At 37.5% G+C, this 14,551-nt stretch overlaps 1 non-coding gene across 1 annotated transcript; it reads left to right on the forward strand.

The window, feature by feature from the left end:
* The first annotated feature begins 13,872 nt into the window (after positions 1-13,872).
* LOC141722908 (small nucleolar RNA R71) lies at positions 13,873-13,979 on the forward strand. The gene has a single exon (XR_012575905.1). It is a non-coding gene; the product is annotated as a small nucleolar RNA R71 (small nucleolar RNA).
* The last annotated feature ends 572 nt before the right edge of the window (positions 13,980-14,551 follow it).

The following is a 14,551-nucleotide window of genomic DNA, read 5'->3' on the forward strand; positions in this document are numbered from 1 at the left end:
CAAGCATTACCTAGTGACTTTAGCTTTAATCAATTCATTCAATCAATAAGCATCCACTTAATCACCAAATTATCCCCTTTTAAGTTTATTTTCCATTGGGCAAGAACATGATTTACAACTTAAGGACTAAACATTGACATGCACCACTTGATCTTCTTTAAAACTAACATGCAATCACTCTTTAGGCTATATAAGCTTAGTTTTCACCAAGATCAACTTACAAAAATCAAATTCCTCTTTTAATTAGCATATAGCCGAAGTAAAAACTCACATGCAAACCTTAATTTTTGATTTTTCCAAACAACAATCACTTACACATAGCCATTTACTTTCTAAAACAATCAATGGAATCATTTTATCAATCACATACTCGAGTTTCAACACAAGAAACAAAACCCTTCTTCAAGCTTTCAAGAAACCATAACATGCAAAGCTAAAATCAAATTATCATATCATAGAAACTCCACCGGCTCTCCTTTGGATCATGGCCGGTGGTGGTCGAACTTGAGAGAGCCCATAACGGGTCTCCTCTCGAGTTTATGACCCCAAAAGTGCTTGAATTCACTCTCATGGTTTTGCATCAAGAAATTGTTTTCCTTGAACACCACCATAGTGATTAACCAACAAAACTTCTATAAACACTTACATGTAAATAGGAATCGAAGAGTATACCAAAAATAAAGTCTAAAGGTAGCAATATCTTTGAGTTTGGATGAGATTTGAGGGTTGCATGCAAGTGAAGGAGATGAGAGATGGAGATAGCAGAGAGAGAGAGAGTGAGAGTGTTCGAGAGAAAGAAAAGAAAAGAGAAGGGAAGGGGAGAGTGAGTGCACGGGAGGAAAAAGAAAAAGGGGGAGGGAAGTGGGTTTATATACCACTAAAAACAAGGGCAAATTTGTAATCTACTAATTCCATTTCATGCTCATAGTCCCTTTTCTTTTTACTCAAATACAACAAAATTTAAATATAAAATGTATCTCTCTTGGGAAGTCGAGATTTATTGAAAATGACAATTTTAATACGTAGGCCTCGAAATTAGCTTTTTAACCATTACTCATAATAGATTTTTGAGCAAACGGTTGATTTTATATGAATTTCGCAAGCTTGTTCTAATAATAACATTTTCCACATAAAATCAATTTAAAAATGCAAAGACCAACAATTAAATTCACTCATCATTTTTAAAAAGTCTCTGGGACTACTAAGAAGATATCAGAACAAATCTCATATTTTTTATCTTACTCGAATGATTTTATAAAAATGCGTGAAGGTTAATTAAACCTTTATTTAAGTCACATAATCCCTTTAAAATTCATAAAATTGTCACAGAACACATAGTCATGCATACAGACAACAATCTCAGATATATAATCATGTAACGACTCATGTTTGATCATGGAATTTATCCTTCTTTAATCTTTATCCTCTTTTACGCGTACCAGGTCATGTTCAGCCTGACGGCCCGACGCTCAGCATTTCGATTGCGCTTCTCATTATCATTATCAATCAACACGTCACTTAGGACAAAATACTTTATTCAAACATTCAGTTCATTCAATCACACATACTTTACATTTTATATTCTTTATCTCCCTATTAGGACGGGTTCTGTTCTACCTGACGGCCCGACACCACAACTTAACTTCTAAGCTGACTATTTAAATTGGAACATTTTTATTTACGCTCACATACTCTAATATACAGAAAAGACAATTAATCATCACTTTGTCACATAATTATAATCACATCACATAACATATAATTTATTGACTTAATTACGTCACAAAATTCTCAGTCGTCACAACATGGCCCTGCTATCACAATTTGAGGAAATGGCTGGCCCATTAGTGACTTTTGGAGACAACAACAAAGGTTTCACAATGGGATATGGCAAATTAGTTTCCGGAAATATTGTCATTAAAGATGTAGCATTGGTTGCTGGTTTGGAAGTAAATCTCCTAAGTGTTAGTCAATTCACTGAAACAGGATTCAATGTTAAATTTGACAAAGGAAAATGCTTAATCATCAACAAAAAAAACTAATGAAGCTGTTCTGAAAGGAGTAAGAAAAGGAAGCTTATTTATTGCAGACCTGAACTCAGCAAATGAGGATGGAATTTGTTGCTTCTACATCAAGGCATCTGAAGAACAAAGCAAGTTATGGCATAAAAAGCTCTCATACTTAAATTTTAAAGCAATCAACACTCTAGTCAAAAAGTAGTTAGTGAGAGATATGCCAAATCTGGAGTTTGCTCAGAATGAGGTCTGTGAGGCTTGTCAAAAGGGAAAAATGAAGAAATCAAGTCACAAGAGTAAAACTGTAAACTCTATAAGTGCACATTTACAACTTATTCACATGGACTTATTTAGACTAGTTAATGTCTTATCAATTTCAAGAAAGAAATATGCACTTGTGCTGGTGGATGACTACTCAATATATACATGGGTAGAATTTATGCATTCTAAAGATGAAACTCCACACATCATAATTGAACACATCAAGAAGATTGAGAAACAGACTGAAGATCAGAATTGTGTGAAAATATTGAGGAGTGACAATGGCACATAATTCGGAAATGCAACCTTAACTGAATTCTTCAAAGACAAGGGCATTGTTCAAGAATTCTCAGCAGCTAGGACACCTCAAAAAAATGGTATTGTTGAAAGGAAAAATAGAACATTAGTGGAGGCTGCTAGAATAATGATGTAAGATACCAAATTACCAACTAGTTTTTGGGAAGAAGCTGTCAATACTGCTTGCTACACTCAAAACATATATCTCATTAACAAGAATCTTAGCAAATCACGCTACTCAATTTTATCTAAAAGAAATCCTACTGTGAAGCATCTTCATGTGTTTGGTAGCAAGTGTTATATTTTGAAAGACAACTCTGAATATGTGGGAAAATTTGACTCTAAAGTTTTTGAAGCAAATTTTCTGGGATATTCATTGCAGAGAACTGCCTATAAAGTTTATGTGCTAGAGCAAAATAAAATTATGGAAAGCACATATGTAACTTTTGATGATGACAAGTGTTCAGGCTTGGAATGCCTTGATGAAAATAAAGCTGGGACCCTTAAATTTGAAAATCTCAACATTGATATTGACTCTGAGGATGAAGCTGAATTCAACACAAATCACAGAATGGATGAAGAGTCAATTAAAAAAGTGAATCATGAGAATGGAAGCCCATCTCAAACACCTGAATTTGATAGCACAAACTCAGGGGAAGAAAGAGGAAAAAGTTCTGCAAGTCATGCCCATGGTGAAGAAAATGCAGAATTCAAGTCAACAAACTCACACCAGGAAGTGGGATAGGAGTCACACAAGAGAAACAATTATTGGTTATCTAACTGTTGGAGTGAGGACTAGGAGTGCAACTGTAAATGAATGTCTTCATGCATATTTTCTTTCACAAGTTGAGCCCAAGAAAACTGAGGAAGCTCTACTTGATCCTGATTGGATATCTGCTATGCAAGAGGAATTGAATCAGTTTGAAAGAAATAAAGTTTGGGAGTTGGTTCCTGCACCAAAGAACAGAAGTGTAATTAGAACAAAGTGGGTGTATAGAAACAAAATGGTTGAAAATGGGATTGTCACCAGAAATAAAGCAAGGTTGGTTATTAAAGGCTACTCCTAACATGAAGGAATTGATTATGATGAAACTTTTGCTCCAGTTGCAAGACTTGAAGCAATAAGGATCTTTCTTGCATTTGCTGCACACTCAAATTTTAAGGTGCATCAAATGGATGTAAATAATATATTCCTTAATGGTGAGTTGAAAGAAGAAGTTTATGTGTAACAACCACCTGGTTTTGAAGATCCAGAATTTCCACTTTGTGTACAAGCTACTCAAGGCTCTATATGGACTAAAGCAAGCACCTAGAGCTTGGTATAACACACTGTCAGAATTTTTGCTTAAACATGGATTCATTAAAGGTACAATAGACAAGACTCTCTTCTACAAACAACATGGTAATGATATGATCCTAGTTCAGATCTATGTGGATGATATCATATTTGGTTATACTAATGAAAAGCTATGTGAAAGATTCTCTAAGCTCATGCAGAGTGAATATGAAATGAGTATTATGGGAGAACTTAGTTACTTTCTTGGACTTCAAGTCAGTCAAAGAAGTGATGGGATTTTCATCAGCCAAACTAAGTATGTCAAGGATTTATTGAAGAAGTTTGGTATGGTTGATTGTTCACCTGCATCTACACCTATGTCTACAGCTACTAAGTTGGATGAAGATAAGAAAGGAAAAAGTGTAGACATTTTAGGTTATAGAGGAATGATCGGATCTTTGTTTTATTTAACTTCTAGTAGACCAGACATTATATTTGTAACATATCTGTGTACAAGATTTCAAGCCAATCCAAAGGAATCACATTTGATGGCTGTGAAGAGAATTTTCAGATATTTAAAAGGGACTCCAAACTTGGGATTATGGTATCCTAAGGGAACAGGTTTTAAAGCTGTTGGATACATAGATGCATATTTTGCTAGATGCAGGGTAGATAGGAAGAGTACTAGTGGAAGCTATCAGTTTCTTGGACAAAGACTTGTATCCTGGTATAGCAAGAAATAAAAATATGTGTCAACTTCCACATCTGAGGCTGAATACATAGCTACTGGAAGTTGTTGTGCTCAAGTGCTTTGGATTAGAAATTAGCTAATGGACTATGGCCAAGTGTTACACAAAATTCCAATTATGTTTGACAATACTAGTGCTATATCTATTGTGGCTAATCCAGTTAATCATTCTAGAAAAAAGCACATTAATATAAGGTACCATTTTATTAGAGAACATGTTGTGAATGGTACCATTGAGCTTGTTTTGTTCCAATAGAAAAACAATTAGCTGACATTTTTACTAAAACTTTGGATGAAACAACTTTCACTAGACTTGAAGGTGAAATTGGAATGCTAAATTCTTCATCCTAAAGGCAAGAACTCAGCTAATGTTTTGCAGCAAATTAATTTCTAGTAAATCAAAATTAATTTGTTAGAAATTAACTGGGATATGAGTTATAAATATTTTAGAAATCTCTGTAGGTTTAATTTTCAAAATTCAAAATTTAGCTTGGAATTTTTCAATTCTAAGAAAATTGTTTAAGTATCAATTTACATTTTCAATATGTGAAATTAGCACAAGACAGAGTCAAAAAGAACAAAAGTATTTAGAGAACAGAGTTCTCGATAAGTCTAATTGATGTCTCGACAAGCCATTTTAAGACTTCTCGAGTGAGTTCTTGATAAATCATTTTTCTGACTTCTTGTTAGTCGCTAAAGACGCGCTAAAATTCACGAAAGTATACGCGTTCGCAATTAGTATAAGATATAAATCAGATTCATTCCCACAGAGACTGGTTTAGGTTAATGCTCAATTTATGCACCTATGTAACAATGTATGGTTATTATTCAATGCTAAGACGATTAACAAATTGAGATTGCTTTTAACTAAACTTAAGCTAACAATTATAACTAAGAGAATAAGAATGGTTGACTTAATATATATGACAAACATGGGATTCTAACTTCATTAGATACTTCATTCATTAGCCTTTTTCTTCTTAACCTTAGCATGTAATGGTGATGACACTAATCAGATAACACGAAACTAGTAAACGCTAACTTTCGTTGCACGAATACCATACTACCAGACATCCACAAAAGAGATAGAAGCTGAATAGACACCAATTATATTGAGACCCTATATGTCTATAGAATTTGACAACATAACGGTTTAATGCACAAGTTATCTATCGTGATTATATAGGGAAAGTAAGATGGTTAAAATTACCTACGAATCATGCATAACAATAACACATGAACCTATGCTAGCATGGCAAGTTCTAAATCCTTAAATTCACTTTCTCTTCATTAAGAATTAACACACTATCTTATAAGTTTGCGACGCTTATAAGACGAATACGCACAACCAATACTAGGTTATCATACAATCACCACACACTAAGGCATCAAAACAAATCAACTAAAGAAATCCATAAATAAATCCGTTAGAACCTCACGATAACGATTAGCCCATGATCGGACTCATCATCAACGTGGGTTCCAATGATAGCATGGTATAATGAACGTAGTCTTTATAAAAGAATAATAAACAAAGTACAAAACAAGAGTATATGTTCAAGAATAAGAAAACTACCATCCAACGTTACAACTTAAACAAAGAATCACTAGTTAAAATTAGATCTTCTTCGCCTTGGTTGAATTGTGCTAAAACGGTCTTCTTACGCCTTCTTCTTGTGATCTCGTATGTATCGTTATAAAAAAATGAGCTTATTTATATATATATAGCAGCCCCATGCAGAGTAGAAGTCTTCTGGATCAAAAGCCCAATAGAATGAGGATTTCTTTTCGACTTGGCGCTGGCGCGCGCTTGACCAGCACGGGCGCGCTGAGCTTCTGGACTTTGGGCGCGACCGCACGCTATCACAACGCGGGCGCGCTAACTCCCTGGATCAACTTCTGACTTCTTCATTTTCCTTGCTGATTTGAACCGGTTTTCCAAGATCTTTTATTCCAACACCTCCCTAACACCAAATTAGCACCAAAATAATGCTAATTTACCTGATTACCCGGATAATGCCTGGAAATGCAAAAACACTAGAAAACACATTAAAATACCAACAACTTGAGTACAAATGTACCAATTCAAAGCTTTCTTGAGCGTAATAATGTGTCATAAATGCCATTTAACATACCCTCAAACTTGAATCGATGCTTGTCCTCAAGCATAAACAGACTCAAAGAACAAGAAATAAAAATGCATGAATACAACTAAATGAATGCAACGATCCACATAGAATAACAAACCAATTAACAACAACATCTCAACAAATACAGTTATTCGCATAAAGGTTAATCAAACCTCACAAATCAATCTACAAACCAGTGACGTGCGTGTGTGCAACTGCTTACAGATATACTAGCACAACTAGATCAATAATCTTGACTCACTATTCATCAAAGCAATCATAAGGTTATAAATAGAAAAAAGCTAGACTCAAAATAACTTATAACACTTCAATTCTTATATCGGAGTTTACATGGATTCACGCTTTTATTCACAACAAAACAACACAAATATGCTTATTTGACCGTGCAATGAGTGAGATCCATAAAAGACTTATACAATAATACCCATGTAGCGAGCGTTAGGTTAGCGGATCCCAGACTCTAAAAGCCTTAGGTCACTAGGCACAATGTCCCCTAATAACTTAATAACTCGAGTACTAAAGAGCCCACTCGTGATCAATTATACATAACACTAAATACCTTTTTTTCTTCTTTTTTTCATTTTTTTCACGAATTTCTGAACGAGTGCGTTTCGCTCCATCTCGCTCAACCCTAGACTACTCATATAAATATGAGCCGACTACTAACCATTTGACACCTAGCCACAAAACTAGCAATGAAATCCAATTTTCTCCAATTTTTAAATATTCATGTTAATTTATTATTAAGAGAATATCCTAAACTCTAAATATAAACAAGCGATTAAACCTCGACAAACAAACAAACCATGACCATGATCTAGCACTCAAGCAACCTATAAGACTTAGTGAAATATAATTGCCTCTAGCATGCAATTCAACTCAATAAGACTTAACATCACTAAATACGACATCACTACACTAGCATCAACATCACAAATCAATCAGAAAAATCATCTAAGGGATCATGTTATAATGCAAATGCATGAAACTACATGAACAAACTATTTTAAAAATTACCAAAAATAAAAAAACTACTACATGGCAAATTATGTAACTATATGCACTAAATTATCATGAATATGCAAACTATATGTGACTCACACATAACAAATTCCTTCAACTACTACCCCCAAACTTAAAATATTCACTGTCCTCAGTGAAGGTAATAGTAAGGAATCAGGCATACCTACTCCGAATCAGGATCATTACCCTCAACAGGTGGAGTGTCAGGCATGTCTGGAGGTGGATACATGGAGTCCTCACCAAATATTGCCCACTGGATGTCAACACCGGTGGCTCTGAATGCAGTCCCAAGTGCCTGGGTGAGATCACGTGCAAACCGACTATGGATGTCGTGCATCACATCCATCCTCCTCGCTAGACGCCTATACTGCATCGTACTCAAACCAGCTCCAATATCAGCTCCTGCTTCTTCCTGCTCCTGCTGTGACGGACCAACCTCTTCTCCCAACTGAGCTCTCCAAGCTGCTTTTCTAGCCTGCTGCATTCCACCAGCAAAAGTCTGATCCGCTGGCCTACCACCTGGCAGATGATCATATGAATAATCAGGCCCCTTAGGATCGGGCTTGCCATCATATCACTCAGTCATGTTCAACAGCGTAAAACTGTCAATAGGAGCACTGAGAAGCTGCAGTTGCTCATGTACGGGCCAATGAACACCAACTGCCATGCACAGCTTCGTCACAACGAATGTATATGGTATAGAACCCGTAGTACCTTCTCTCAAGAACCTCAAAATACCCTGGTAAATAACCATCCCCAACTCAATATAATCGCCCTTGAGTTCTTTGTCTCTTAGGTGTCATTGGGATTGAATAAGAGAGAATAAAAGATAAGTGTTTGAGAGAAATTTGTGTTTGAGAATTTGTGAAGTGGTGGAGCAGTTTGTGTATAAGTGTATGTATATATAGGTGGTGAGAAGAGAATTAGATATGGAATAGAAGTGGGAATTGATTATGGGAATCGTGGGAGTAATGGGTTTGATTTGAAGAAGGAAATTTGGGATGTGGAAGAGTAAAATTCGGGTAGAAATTGATTTTGTAGTAAAAATCCCGATTTTCTCTTCACAAACTACTATTTTTAGTTTTTCTGAGTCGGGACCCCGACGCGGCCGCGTGCAAGACCAGCGCCGGCGCACTCACCTTCTGCCAAATTGGCGCGACCGCGCGCTAGATCAGCGCGGGTGCTTGGTTTATGGAAAAACAGCGCGGTCGCGCGCTAGATCAGCACGGACGCGCTCAACTTTTGAAGTTAGCCCTGAATTTTTTTCTTTTTCTTGATTTTTTTGTGTTTTTCTCTTTTCTTCTTGCTTCCTCTACCTACTAATTTACAACAAACTTGGGTTGCCTCCCAAGAAGCACTTATTTTACGTCGTTAGCTCGACGTAGAATCTTGAGATCAAACGGACAATAAAACGGCACTAACCACCTCACGGTTTGCCGTGTCACCATAGTACTGCTTTAAACTCTGACCATTTACCTTAAATGCTTGGCCCGGATCATCCTCAAATATTTTCACCACCCCATGTGGAAACACAGTTTTGATTATGAAGGGTCCTGACCACCTTGACTTCAACTTTCCAGGAAAAAGACGGAGACGAGAGTTAAACAAAAGAACTTGTTGTTCTGGCACAAATGATTTGAGTACTAGACCCCTATCGTGCCATCTATTGACTTTCTCCTTATACATTTTGTTGTTCTTATAAGCTTGAAGTCGAAACTCGTCGAGTTCATTCAATTGAAGCATCCTCTTCTTTTCAGCTGTATCCAAGTCAAGATTCAACTTCTTCAAAGCCCAATACGCCATATGCTCGAGCTCCACAAGCAAATGACACCCCTTACCATAAACCAACTGGAATGGCAATATTCCCAATGGAGTCTTGTATGTTGTTCTATATGCCCAAACAGCTTCATCAAGCTTCAAAGACCAATCCTTCCTTGATGGACACACAACTTTCTCTAAAATGCGCTTAATCTCTCTGTTAGACACCTCAGCTTGACATTTGTCTGAGGATGATAAGCCGTAACAATGCGATGATCATATTATACCTTTGCATCATAGAAGTAAACTTTCGATTGCAAAAATGCGACCCCTCATCACTGATTATGACTCTTGGAGTTCCAAACCTTCTGAATATCTGCTTGTGAAGTAAATTAAGCACCACCTTTGCATCATTCATTGGCAACGCCTTAACTTCAACCCATTTCGAAACATAATTGACCGCCAACAAAATGTACTGATTGTTACAAGATGAGACAAATGGCCCCATAAAGTCAATTCCCCAAACATCGAAGACTTCAACCTCGAGAAGCACATTAAGAGGTATCTCATCCCTCTTAGACATATTACCCACATGTTGACATCGATCACATTTCAAAACGAACTGATGAGCATCTTTAAACAAGGTTGGCCAAAAGAAACCTGCTTGAAGAATACAAGCTGCTGTCTTTTCTCCACCTTAGTGTCCTCTATAAGCCGTTGATTGGCAATCTCACAAGATCCCCCCTATTTCGCTGTTGTAAGGAATACATCTCCTGATGATTTGGTCAGCTCCTTGACGAAAAAGAAACAGCTCATCTCACATATACCACTTCACTTCATGCAGAAACTTCTTCCTTTGAGTATATGATAAGTAGGGAGGCATGAAATTACTCATATGGTTGTTCACAATATCTGCAAACCACGGTTCTTCCTCTTGCACTCCAAACAGTTGCTCATCGGGAAAAGACTCATTTATCAATGTCTTGTCTAATGAGGTAGCATTAGGGTTTTCTAAACGAGATAGATGATGAGCGACTTAATTTTCAGTCCCCTTTTTGTCCTTGATCTCTAATTCAAATTCTTGGAGCAAAAGAACCCATCTGATCAATCTAGGCTTCGAGTCCTTCTTCTTGACGAGATATCGAATTGCAGCGTGATCAGTGAAAACTGTCACTTTAGTCCCAAGTAGATAAGATCAAAATTTCTCAACACCATAGACAATAGCTAAAAGTTCTTTCTCCGTAGTAGTATAATTTATTTGAGTACCATTCAAGGTCTTATTAGCATAGTAGACCACATGAAATATGTTGTTCTTTCTCTGTCCAAGAATTGCTCCAATTTTATAGTCACTTGCATCGCACATCATCTCACAAGGTTCATTCTAGTTAGGTGCAGTTATGACAGGTGCCATGATTAAACTCTTCTTCAGTGTCTCAAAAGCGGCAAGGCACTCATCATCAAACTTGAAAGAGACATCTTTCTCTAGCAAACTACGTAATGGCTTCGAAATCTTAGAGAAGTCCTTGATGAAATGCCTATAGAAACCCCCATGACCAAGGAAACTGCGAATTTCCTTAACAGAAATTGGTGGAGAAAGATTTTCAATGACCCCCACCTTGGCTTTGTCCACCTCAAGACCTTTACTAGAGACCTTGTGCCTAAGAATAATGCCCTGTCGTACCATAAAGTGACATTTCTCCCAATTAAGAACTAAGTTGGTCTCAACACACCTCTTGAGAACATGTCCAAGATTCTGCAAGCATTCATCAAAAGAATCACCAAATACAGAGAAGTCGTCCGTAAACACCTCCAAATTTTGGCCAATCATATCAGAAAAGATGGCCATCATACATCTCAGAAATGTGGTTGGTGCACCACACAGACCAAAAGAAACTCGTTTGAAGGTGAAAGTACCAAATGGACACGTGAAGGTAGTCTTCTCCTTATCTTCTGGAACGATACAAATCTGATTATAACCCAAAAAGCCATCCAGAAGATAGTAGTACTCGTGACCAGCTTATCTGTCGATTATCTGGTCAATGAAAGGCTGAGGGAAGTGATCCTTCCTGGTGGCCTTGTTCAGCTTCTTGTAGTCCATATAAATTCTCCATCCCGTGATTGTTCGAGTACGAATGAGCTCATTCTTCTCATTTACAACAACTGTGATACCTCCTTTCTTTGGTACACACTGAACTAGACTCACCCAAGAACTGCCAGAAATGGGATAGATAATCCCTGCATCCAGCCACTTAAAAATTTCCTTTTTCACTACTTCCTTCATGATTGGATTAAGTCGGGCTTGCTACCTTCCTATAGCAGAATTTTATGCATGCAATAAGAAGGGATGATTCCCTTAATATCTGTTATGGTCCACCCGATTGCCGATTTGAACTCTCTTAGAATCCTCAACAACATTTCTTCATCGCTACCTGAAAGGTCAGATGCAATAATCACAGGGAGAGTAGATGCATCACCTAAAAAAGCATACCTCAAATATTCAGGTAAAGGCTTAAGCTCAATAGTAGGAGCTTCCTCAATAGACAGCTTGAGGCGTTTAGGAGCTTTGTTCAATTCCTCCATTCCATGAGATTCAAAAGGCATATCAATCTTCTTCTTCCAAGGAGAAGTATTCAGATATTGCAATTGCTCTTCACCTTCATCGTCTTCACTATCTGAATTCCCCAACAAGGCCTTCTATAAGGCATCAGACCTTAGTAATTGATCAAGTTCTGAAGTAACCACAAAATCAACCAAATTCACCTTTAAGCACTTCTCATCTTCCGTAGGAAATTTTATAGCATTGAACACATTAAAAGTTACATCCTGATCCAACACCCGTATCGTAAGCTCACCCTTCTGCAAATCTATCAAGGTCCGGCCAGTAACCAAGAAAGATCTTCCCAAGATTATGGGAATCTTTTTATCCTCCTCAAAATCAAGAATTACAAAACCAAAAGGGAAGATGAGTTTATCAACCTTGACCAAGACATCCTCCACAATACCTCGAGGATATGTAATAGAACAATCAGCCAAGTGCAAGGTCATATAAGTCGGTTTTGGGTCAGGAAAGTTCAACTTCTTGAAGATTGACAAAGGCATCAGATTGATGTTAGCTCCCAAGTCACATAAGCATCTGTCGAAATAGACTTTTCCAATAGTACACGGAATAGTGAAGCTTCTAGGATCTTTTAGCTTTGGAGGCAACTTCTGTTGCAGCACAACACTGCATTCCTCCATAAGAGCTACAGTCTCTAAATCATCTAGCTTCACTTTCCGAGAGAGAATACCTTTCATAAACTTTGCATAACTAGGCATCTGCTCAAGAGCCTCAGGGAAAGGTATGTTGATATGAAGTTTCTTGAACACCTCCAGAAACTTCTCAAATTGCTTATCCAACTTTTTCTTCTGCAGCCGCTTAGGAAAAAGCGGTGGAGGATAGATCTGTTTTTCCCCTTTATTACCCTCAGGAGGAGTGTGCTCAATAGTAGTCTTCCTTGGTTCCACTTCTGCTTCCCGCTACTCTACTTCTTCTTCAACCCCAGATTCTTCATTCAAAACTTGAGTTTGTTCGGGATTCGCAACCTTCCCAGACCTCAAAGTGATTGCCTTCACTTGCTCCTTAGCTTCCCTCTTTCCTGGTACTTCAGTATCACTAGGTAGTGTACCCGGTTAACGATTTAGTAAGACATTGGCAATTTGTCCAATTTGATTTTCTAAGGTCTTGATAGAAATAACTTAGCTTTTGCACATAAGCTTCAACTCCTCTAATTCAGATTTTTCATTAGCTTGTTACAGCTGAAGTTGTTGTCTTGGTGCATATTGCGGTTGCTGAAAATCAGGGGGTTGTACTGCTTAGCTGGGTACTGCTGATAAGGCTGTTGAACCGCATTAGGAGCATTGCTCCAGCTGAAATTATGATAATTGATGTTATTAGGATGATAGGTAGCTGGCACAGGTTGTTACGATCGCTGAAAGTTGCTCACGAACTGAGTTGAGTCACTAGAAATAGCACACTGATCAGTCTCATGGGCACTAGCACAAAGCTCACAGACACTAGAGATTTGATTAACTTCAAAATTTGCAAAAATGTCCACCTTTATCGTCAAAGCCTTAAGTTGGGCAGCTATAGCAGTTGCTGCATCCAACTCCAGAATTCCTGCTACTTTTTCGTGAGTCAGTCTCTCGGAAGGATTCTGGTATTCATTAGCAGCCATCAGTTCAATCAGTTCATAAGCTTCATTGTAGCTTTTAGCCCGCAATGCTCCTCCTGATGTTATATCTAGCATGAGTCTAGAATTAACATCCAATCCATTATAGAAACAGTTTATAATCATCCAATCAGGCATGCCATGGTGTGGGCATTTCCTTAGCATCTCCTTATATCAAACCTAAGCCTCACACAAAGATTCTCCAGTTTGCTGAGAAAACTGAGTAAGAGCATTCCTGATTGCAGCAGTCTTCGCCATAGGGAAGAGTTTAGTGAGAAACTTTTGAGCAAGATCTTCCCAAGTAGTGATAGACCCTGGTGGTAGAGAATGTAACCAGCACTTAGCTTTATATCTCAGAAAGAATGGGAAGAGTCGCAGTTTAATAGAATCTTCAGTCACACCATTGAACTTGAAAGTGTCACAGATCTCGATAAAATCCCTAATGTGCATGTTAGGGTCTTCTATAGGAGAACCCCCAAACTGAACTGAGTTCTGTATCATCTGAATCGTGCTTGACTTGATCTCAAAAGTATTAGCCGAGATGGCTGGCCTGATGATGCTTGACTAAATGTCATTGATCTTAGGCTGAGAATAGTCCATCAAAGCCTTAGGAATTTCTGCTTGATCTCCCATTATTACTAAAGTTGGTTCCTCGACTTTCTCTTCTTCTTCTACCTTTTCTTCATCCTAAAAAACTTCATTTCGAGTACTTGAAATAAGACAAGGAAACAGATGAGTAATAATGTCTAAGTCAATGAACTTTAACAACCACTGATGACAAACATATAAACTAAAAATTAACACCGAGTCCCCAG

Source organism: Apium graveolens, chromosome 4 (assembly GCF_009905375.1).
Source record: "Apium graveolens cultivar Ventura chromosome 4, ASM990537v1, whole genome shotgun sequence".
NCBI lineage: Eukaryota > Viridiplantae > Streptophyta > Magnoliopsida > Apiales > Apiaceae > Apium > Apium graveolens.